The sequence below is a fragment of the Ranitomeya variabilis genome, chromosome 7 (genome assembly GCF_051348905.1).
Source record: "Ranitomeya variabilis isolate aRanVar5 chromosome 7, aRanVar5.hap1, whole genome shotgun sequence".
Lineage (NCBI taxonomy): Eukaryota > Metazoa > Chordata > Amphibia > Anura > Dendrobatidae > Ranitomeya > Ranitomeya variabilis.
This window is the reverse complement of record NC_135238.1, coordinates 162,682,906-162,693,212: the sequence shown is the minus strand read 5'-3', so window position 1 is coordinate 162,693,212 and position 10,307 is coordinate 162,682,906. Positions and strand designations below refer to the sequence as shown.

At 38.9% G+C, this 10,307-nt stretch overlaps 1 protein-coding gene across 1 annotated transcript in view; it reads left to right on the top strand.

Moving 5' to 3' along the window:
- Positions 1-2,053: 2,053 nt before the first annotated feature.
- Positions 2,054-10,307, top strand: part of ITGB2 (integrin subunit beta 2) — a 179,742-nt gene continuing 171,488 nt past the window's right edge. Inside the window, exon 1 of the mRNA XM_077272157.1 lies at positions 2,054-2,139. The gene's annotated coding sequence lies outside the window, so the exon portion shown is untranslated. The remainder of the gene's footprint in view (positions 2,140-10,307) is intronic.

Sequence of the window (10,307 nt, the reverse complement as noted above, 5' to 3'; positions counted from 1 at the left end):
TACACACTACTAACATTAGTAGTGTGGAATATGCAAAAAAAAGGGGGATATGAGATGGTGTACTGTATGTAAACCATGTCTCATATCATGTCGGGTTTGGGAAGGAGAAATGAAAAGCCGGCAATTGAATTACCGGCTTTTCACTAACACCGGTGCGTATTTCTCGCAAGTCACACTGCTGGTCCGTGTGGAATCCGTATTTTTGTCGTTGTACTTAATTCTACTCAATATTAAGTGATTAATTATAATCTACGAGATTGTGGCCCGATTCTAACACATCGGGTATTCTAGAATATGCATGTCCCCCTAGTATATGGACAATGATGATTCCGACTGTGCCCGTCGCTGATTGGTCGAGGCAACCTTTTTGACATCATCGTCGCCATGGCAAACATTATGACATCTACGTCGATACTGTGCCCGTTGCTGATCAGAGACGCGGGATTTCCATTATGACATCATCGTCGCCATGCTATGCCCGTCGCTGATTGGTCGAGGCCCAGGTGGCCTCGACCAATCAGCGAATGAATAAACGGGACAGACAGACAGACAGAAAAACCCTTAGACAATTATATATATAGATATATATAATTGTCTAAGGGTTTTTCTGTCTGTCTGTCCTGGAAATCCCGCGTCTCTGATTGGTCGAGGCCGCCAGGCCTCGACCAATCAGCGACGGGCACTGCATGGCAACGATGATGTCATAAAGGTTGCCTCGACCAATCAGCGACGGGCACAGTCTGCCGCGAATTCGCCTCGACCAATCAGCAACGGGCACAGTATCGACGTAGATGTCATAATGGTTGCCATGGCGACGATGATGTCATAAAGGTTGCCTCGACCAATCAGCGACGGGCACAGTCTGCCGCGAATTCGCCTCGACCAATCTGCGACGGGCACAGTATCGACGTAGATGTCATAATGGTTGCCATGGCGACGATGATGTCATAAAGGTTGCCTCGACCAATCAGCGATGGGCACAGTCTGCCGCGAATTCTGGAATCATCATTGTCCATATACTACGGGGACATGCATATTCTAGAATACCCGATGCGTTAGAATCGGGCCACAATCTAGTTTATTATAATAGCTCCACTCTACATCTACCATCTTGGACATTAATGTATTATAAGAGCTCCACTTTACATCTCCAATCTTGGACATTAATGTATTATTAGAGCTCCACTTTACATCTCCAATCTTGGACATTAATGTATTATTAGAGATCCACTCTACATCTCCCGTCTTGGACATTACTGTATTATTAGAGCTCCACTCTACATCTCCAATCTTGGACATTAATGTATTATTAGAGCTCCATTCTACATCTCCCATCTTGGACAGTAATGTATTATTAGAGCTCCATTCTACGTCTCCCATCTTGGACATTAATGTATTATTAGAGCTCCATTCTACTTCTCCCATCTTGGACAGTAATGTATTATTGGAGCTCCATTCTACGTCTCCCATCTTGGACAGTAATGTATTATTGGAGCTCCACTTTACATCTCAAATCTTGGCCGTTAATGTATTATTAGAGCTCCACTCTACAGCTCCTATCTTGGACATTAATGTATTAATAAAACATTATTAATTGGTCCCATGAAATGATTATTGGTGGACAGATAAGTACTGACAGGTGAGAGTAGATATCACTTTATTAATAATTTGCGTTTACCCCAACCATAAGACCACCTAAACCGCCCTGATTGCAGCCCTATCCAGACCAGTGGTGATCACATGGGCAGACCATATAATAATGCTAAAAGTACCTTCACACATTGTATATTTATTTTACCCAGGAGAACACTACAAATGATCAGAAAGAAGTACCTACTATCATAGAATAGGCAAGGGAATGTTGTCCACGACAGATGATAAAATAATTGAAGTAAAATCGTGTCTCTTCATTGATATAGTATAAAGATGTGACCTTTCTCTGTAATTACAATCTGTTTTAATTGCCCTTAATTGTTGTTCACCATAACTTAGTGTAAGGTACAGGAGCAGTTCTTTCATCATTACCGACTAAGAATTGATTTCCTCTTTTTAGCCTTCCTGTTTTCATAAGGAGCATTTCAAATAAGAACACAATTACACAAAAAGTAGCACTACAGATCTTGAAGTCCATCCGATGAGGTAAGGTAACACTTGTCTTTCCTATTAGCCTAGATGTGTAGAGGTACATGCTAAGCTTCCCATGCATAATGGGAAAAAGTCGTCCGAACCAGCTGATACCAACCGTCTAACATATATGGGAGCCTTGGAATACTTAAATTTGGGGGAAATATTGATTTGGCATGCCTGATTTCGGACTGCTGATCTCATTGCATCTTGGAGATAAGCCGCAGCCAGATGTGATGATGGCTCTCTCATAGAGAAAATAGGAGCGCTCGTCTATATCAGCATAGTAGTGTAAGGGATAGCCGGCGGAGATAGCTGCCGTCAATCACTCATGCCATCGCTCGGCTGACAGCCATCTTATCTCTCTGGTCGGCTTCTGGATTTTTGCTATTTTTTTTTCTAATTTGACTTGGAATTAGGTAACAAATGAGCAGTATGAATGAATAGATATGGAAGGCACTTATTCACAGTCCCTGAGCTGCAGCAACTATGGAAGCCATGGGCTTTATTTGCCAGCAGTCAGTCGTTTTGCTTTGTATGACTGTAATGTTCCAGCTTCTTTGCAGCTTTGCAATAACGGTTTTAAGTATTGTTAAAATATACAATTTCCATTTTGAAAATTAAATAAAAATTATTTTTTTATGGATAAACCCCATAGTTACTTACACCTGACTAATATAAATGTGAATCATTGTACTTCCTCTAAAATGGATAAGATAACCACTGAGTGAAGAAGCCACTAGGCAGGAAAAACTTTAACCATTTCAGGACTTCCGTAATTTTATCTCAGCGGTATTTTTTTAAATATAATTTGTATTACCAAAAATAACAACAATATGAAGTCTTATTTTGTGGGATGAGTGGTCTTATAAGGATACTGTCTGTGTGCGTTATACAGTATTACAGCATGCAATAAATAAAAAGGCATGTGCATGAATTCAGCACATCGTGCTCCAAATTGCTCCTTCATTAAAGGGAATATGTCATTAGGATCAACCCTCCTAAGCCATCTGTATGGGCATGGAGATCATATTTAGATGAATAAAATGATACATAGAAATCTGCAATCTGATATCTTATTCCAGAGAAATCCACATTTTTAAAGAAACGCAAGTGAAACAAATCGTAATGTGTATGTTACCCTTTGATTTCTAAAAAAAACACCCCTTTTAATCTGATGACAGCTTTACCCCCTCCCCCATTGGCATTCGAGCCAGCAGATTTATCAGGTAATCACCTGGAATGACTTCCAATTAACAGATATGAATCCTGAAGAGTTAATTTGTGGAGTTCTCTGCCTTTGGAAAGTGTTTGTGATATCAGGTGTGTCTTGCAGAGGCCATGTTGGTACACAACTCCATAAAGTGTTGAGCCCTGTTCCCCAACTATTCTGAGCCAGAATATGGAAAGAACCACTCAAATAAGTGAAGAGACAACAGTTCATCAATACTTTATGACACTAGCAGACACAGACAGAAAAGTGTCCCTGTGCAAGAACACTATATGGGCTATTTTCAACCCAAGAGTTTCTAAAAATGATCAATTTCACTTGCTTTGGAGGTGGAAATAGGCCCCCTTACCTCATGAGCCCCTGTGCGGCCACACAGGTTGCACCAATGATATGTCCCCCCTGCTTTAAGACATGAAGGTCAGTCAATGTGCAAAATTGCTAGAACCTTCTAGTAATCCTCAACTGCAGTGATACAAAAAAACCCTGTTTGGGAAAGAAGAACAGACAAATCGCAGCGCCCTAAGTGCGTAAACACAATATTATAGTCTTTAAAGGGTGCACAATTTTATGCACTCACCTGATAAAAGACTGAAATGGCTTTAAATTATGTATCCTCAGAATTCCCTCTGAGATACTTTTCAATATACAGGGCTTGCAGCTTGCCTCGGGTGGATCCAAGTGAAAGAGCCAGAGTAAGGCTCACACAGGATGAGTAATTCAAGAAAAGCACATCCAGCCCATGAATGGCAGCGCTTCCCAGGACTCACATTCAAAGATGATATTTCATATTTTTTTATTTCATAACTTAAAATAGAAGAGATACAACGCGTTTCGGATACAGTATATATCCTTCTTCAGGTATCATAAAAACACAGTACAAATCCTACTAGTATAAAATTCAATTACACTTATATATAGTATCAAACCTTTTATCCCAGCCTCAGAAACTTGATTTGGGGTGTGGACCAAGTTCAGGAAAACACCCACTAATTGATACAGCCTTGTTAACATTGATGCAAGAAAGAGAGGAAGGAAAAAAAAAAAAAAAAAAAAAAACTAAGAAAAAAAAAACCAAAGGGGGGGGGAAAAAAAAAAAAAAAAAAAAAAAAAAAAAAGCAACCTTTACACTCTCTCTATAATATCATTCAATCCATTTGGAAATAATGTTCCCAAACGATATATCCAAAACGTTTCTTTCCTGTTTAAAAGAGAATTCCTGTTTGCAACCCCAGAGGGTATCTGCTCCACTGGAGTTACTTTTATGTTAAAAATTTTATTATGTTTAAGTAGCAGATGTCTTGAGAGACTATGTTTTAAAAAGCCGTTTTTTGCTCTATTTCTGTGGCCATTAATGCGGGAGCGCAGTGTCTGTACAGTGCGTCCCACATATTGCAAACCACAGCTGCATGTGATGACATATACAACATGATCACTACTACAGGTGAGTCTTTGTGGGATTTCAAAGACATCACCAGTATTATTGCATTTGATATTTTTAGCTCCATGATCTAGGATCCCACAGGTACAACATTTTTTGGAGTTACATTTGAAAACTCCGGTGCCTTGAAGAACTCCACATAAAGTTTGATCCTTATTTTTATAAATGTTTTTTCTTTTTGAATCCAACTGTTTTTTTAATTTACTGGGGGCCACCAAATTTTTCAAAGTTTTCCCCCTTCTATATGTAATCCCTGGTTTATCAGGGAGATGTTTTCCCAAGACAGGGTCACGCTTCAAGATATACCAATATTTAGAAAGCACAGTTCTTATGACTTTATTTCCCCTATTGAATGTTGTCACAAAATTCAATTTCCAGCGATCATCACTTTTTTCCTTACCAGTAGTCAAAGTATCCCCCTTCCTGGTTTTTCCTTTTAAACATTCCTCCTGTGTTTTTATTTTGTTGTCCCTATATGCACCATTTATCAAATTTTTCGGGTATCTTTTTTCCTTAAATTTTCTTTTTAAAATTTTAGACTGAGCTATATAATCAGATTCTCTCGTACAATTCTTTCTGATGCGATAAAATTGGCTGTGGGGTATATTAACCTTCCACTTCTTGTAATGTGCACTATTGAAATCTAAAAAGCCATTTGAATCCACTTTTTTGAAGTGGGATTTCGTGATGATTTTTTTCCCACTATGGCTGATCTCTAAATCAAGAAATACCATTTTTTCTTTATTAATTTGTGATGTAAACGTAATCCCCCAGGTGTTATTATTGAGCTCCTTTATTAATTGTGCCGCTTCCTCCTCTGTCCCCTTCCATATGATAATCAGATCATCTATGAAGCGCTTATAAAGCTTTATTTTGTCATAGAAAACAGGCTTAGAAAGTGGCGATGAGGACTCGAATCGCCCCATGAATAAGTTTGCGAAACTTGGCGCGACCCGAGTCCCCATCGCGGTGCCGAGCAACTGTAAGTACAGTACGCCTTCAAAAATGAACACATTGTGTTCAAGAATGAATTTCAGACCCTTTAGCAGAAAATCTCTTTGTTCGGGGAGCATATCTGTCTTTGCTAAATAAAAACTCACCGCATTTACCCCTATTTCGTGATCTATGTTGGAATATAATGAATTTACATCCAATGAGATAAAGGAATAGTTATCTTCCCATTCAATATCCCTCAGTTCCTCGATTAATTGTGTGGAATCTCTCAAATATGAAGGAAGAGACTTTACTAGATCTTGTAGAAACAAGTCAATATAATGAGAAAGATGACAAGTTAAAGACCCTATTCCTGATATTATTGGTCTGCCAGGTGGTTTTTCACAGTTCTTATGCACTTTTGGTAAATGATAAAATAACGCCATGGTTGGCGCAGGATTTGATAAAAACCTTTTTTCTGTTTTATTGAGAATGTTCCTCTCATAGGCTTCCTTAATCATATGGTGATAGTCCCGAACAAAGGATTGTGTAGGATCTTCTTTTAGAATTTTGTAATATCTCATGTCAGACAATATGTTCAAAGCTTCCTCAATATAGTCAGATCTGTTTTGCACAACTACTCCCCCCCCTTTATCAGCCTGCCTTATTACTATGTCTGTATTTTGTCTCAAATCCTCCAATGCTATTTTTTCTCTTTTAGAGATATTGTTCTCCTTTTTTATCTTATTTTTTCCAATTCCATGCTTTTGGATTGTATGTTTATTATTATTATTTTCCCATTTCCTAAATTCTTCAGATACTAATGAAAAAAAAGTGTCTATATTTGGTCCTCTGTGTTGATGAGGATTAAATAGAGATTTTGGGTGTACCTCCTTGTGGATATATTCCCTTTCTTTGTTTGTCTCTATTGGGATCAATATTTCTTTTGCATCCCCAATGTCCCCATTTTTTTCGTTCAACAAGAAATGCCTTTTAAGAGTGAGTTTGCGAGTGTACGCATTTAAATCGAGAAAAAGATCAAATGCATTCATATCTTGAGCAGGGCAGAAGTTTAGTCCCCTACTTAAAATTTCCATTTCTGAGGAGGATAAAATATGGGATGATAAATTAAATATTTTAACCAGAGGCGGATTTAGTTGTTTATTAGTTTCAGGGTTGCTTGTTTTTTTACATATTCTCAGATTTCTATTAGATCCCTTTCCTCTTTTTCCTCTTCCTCTACTTTTCTTTTTTTGGATCTTGATATTACCGTTGGTGCGAAGTAATTTGTAATAGGATTCTTTTGTATTGGACTTAAAATTTGAGCTGTTTGTGAAGAACTGATTAGTGGTGGTAAAATTATTTCTGAAGCGCTTGGACGTGTGGGACCTATCTCTAAAAAAGAGATGTTGGATATTACTGAGGATGGTGATGGAGTGGGCGCTTGTAATACTGTGGTAAATGTAGATGAGGATTCCGTGTGATCATGGATAGTTAGTTCATTTATATCAAATTCAACATTGGAAATTTCCAACCTGTGGGAAGCAGTAGGAATTTCCAATGGGGGAAGTCCAGGATTAGGGAGAGGTAATGTTGGAGCATTTTTCATTATAATGATCCTGGGCTCTAATGGAATGTTTTTTTCAATGGGTGGAGGTTTTTTCTTCTTTGCATTTTTATTAAATATGGTGTGAATGTTCTCGGGGGTAGACGTATTTAGAGGTAATTTAATTTGAGATACAGTTGTTTCAATATCATGTATATTTTTTATATTTGAATTAATTATAGTCCTTGTTTGTTTTAAACCTAATTCCTGTGGGACCCGGACTTCTGTTCTTAAATTACCAGGATTGTTCTTTGTTGGTTCATTGATACCTATCAGGTTTTTATTCCTGATTGGTTCCTTTGACATTGGTTTGGTTTTAACAGTATCCCTACGAAATTTTTTTATTTTTACATCTACCAGATCATTTTCAAATACTTTGAGTTTCCTAGTAATGTCATCGTTCACCAAATTAAAAAAATGTAAACTTTTAAAATTTTCAAGTTCAAGTAATTTCCTTTCACAAATCATTGCAGCTTTACTGGCTAGCTCAGAACGTTTTTCCACTAACAAACTCATAAGACTATAAGAACAATCATTTAAAATATTATTCCAATTATTGGTAAAATTACTGTCATCTGGAAAAGTACTATTAAAATGTATCTTCAAACCATTTGGAACAATTTTTTGATGAATACAAATACCTAGAAATTCTGCATCAATCTGATGTCTTATTTCCATCTTCATATGTTTTTCAAAGTCCAAAAAAAGACCAGTGATGGTCCTTTTTGTCTCAATATCAATCACAGGTTCAGTACAAGAATTATCCAACCTTGTATTAGTCATGTTCTTAATGGATGATAACAGCTCCTTTCTCCTCTCAATTCTGTTATTATAATACTCCATTTTCACTCCAGGCTGCAATGATTTGTGAAAGGAAATTACTTGAACTTGAAAATTTTAAAAGTTTACATTTTTTTAATTTGGTGAACGATGACATTACTAGGAAACTCAAAGTATTTGAAAATGATCTGGTAGATGTAAAAATAAAAAAATTTCGTAGGGATACTGTTAAAACCAAACCAATGTCAAAGGAACCAATCAGGAATAAAAACCTGATAGGTATCAATGAACCAACAAAGAACAATCCTGGTAATTTAAGAACAGAAGTCCGGGTCCCACAGGAATTAGGTTTAAAACAAACAAGGACTATAATTAATTCAAATATAAAAAATATACATGATATTGAAACAACTATATCTCAAATTAAATTACCTCTAAATACGTCTACCCCCGAGAACATTCACACCATATTCAATAAAAATGCAAAGAAGAAAAAACCTCCACCCATTGAAAAAAACATTCCATTAGGGCTGTCCCACACGTCCAGATAATTCCGGTACCGGACTAAATCGGTACCGGAGTTATCCGTGTCCGTGTGCCTGGGAACTCACGGAGGCCATACCTGCGGCACACGTGTGCCGCCCGTATGGCGAGTGGGTACCACACGGAGCGTGTGGTACCCACTCTGCATGGTGCTGAAGCTGCGATTCATATCATCCCTGCAGCAACGTTTGCTGCAGGGAAAATATGAAGAATAGTGTTTAAAATAAAGATCCATGTGTCCGCCGCCCCCCCACCCCCTGTGCGCCCCCCCGCTGGTCAGAAAATACTCACCCGGATCCCCCGTCGGCAGTCGCTCCTTCCTGGTCTGGCCGCAGCTTACTGTATGCGGTCACGTGGGGCCGCTCATTTACACTCATGAATAGGCGGCTCCGCCCCTATTGGAGGTGGAGCCACATATTCATGAGTGTAATCGGCCGCATACAGTAGAGAAGCCGCGGCCAGACCAGGAAGGAGCGACAGCCGACGGGGGATCCGGATAAGTATTTTCTGACCAGCGGGGGGGCGCACAGGGGGTGGGAGGGCGGCGGACACATGGATCTTTATTTTAAACACTATCATTCATATTTTCTCTGTAGCAAACGGTGCTACAGGGAAGATATGAATGGCGGCTTCAGCACCATGTGGGGGGGACAGCGCTTACTGTAGCGCTGTCTCCGGCACGCCACACGGACCCCAGACGGAGAATGTCCGTGTGAGGTGCGTGTTTTACACGGACCCATTGACTCTATTGGGTCCGTGCAATCCGTGCGCTCCCACGAACACTGACATGTCTCCGTGTTTGGCACACGGAGACACGGTCCGCACACGGTCCGCACAAAATCAATGACATCTGAACAGATGCATTGATTTTTATGGGTCTACGTGTGTCAGTGTCTCCGGTACGGGAGGAAACTGTCACCTCACGTACCGGAGCCACTGACGTGTGAAACCGGCCTTAGAGCCCAGGATCATTATAATGAAAAATGCTCCAACATTACCTCTCCCTAATCCTGGACTTCCCCCATTGGAAATTCCTACTGCTTCCCACAGGTTGGAAATTTCCAATGTTGAATTTGATATAAATGAACTAACTATCCATGATCACACGGAATCCTCATCTACATTTACCACAGTATTACAAGCGCCCACTCCATCACCATCCTCAGTAATATCCAACATCTCTTTTTTAGAGATAGGTCCCACACGTCCAAGCGCTTCAGAAATAATTTTACCACCACTAATCAGTTCTTCACAAACAGCTCAAATTTTAAGTCCAATACAAAGGAATCCTATTACAAATTACTTCGCACCAACGGTAATATCAAGATCCAAAAAAAGAAAAGTAGAGGAAGAGGAAAAAGAGGAAAGGGATCTAATAGAAATCTGAGAATATGTAAAAAAACAAGCAACCCTGAAACTAATAAACAACTAAATCCGCCTCTGGTTAAAATATTTAATTTATCATCCCATATTTTATCCTCCTCAGAAATGGAAATTTTAAGTAGGGGACTAAACTTCTGCCCTGCTCAAGATATGAATGCATTTGATCTTTTTCTCGATTTAAATGCGTACACTCGCAAACTCACTCTTAAAAGGCATTTCTTGTTGAACGAAAAAAATGGGGACATTGGGGATGCAAAAGAAATATTGAT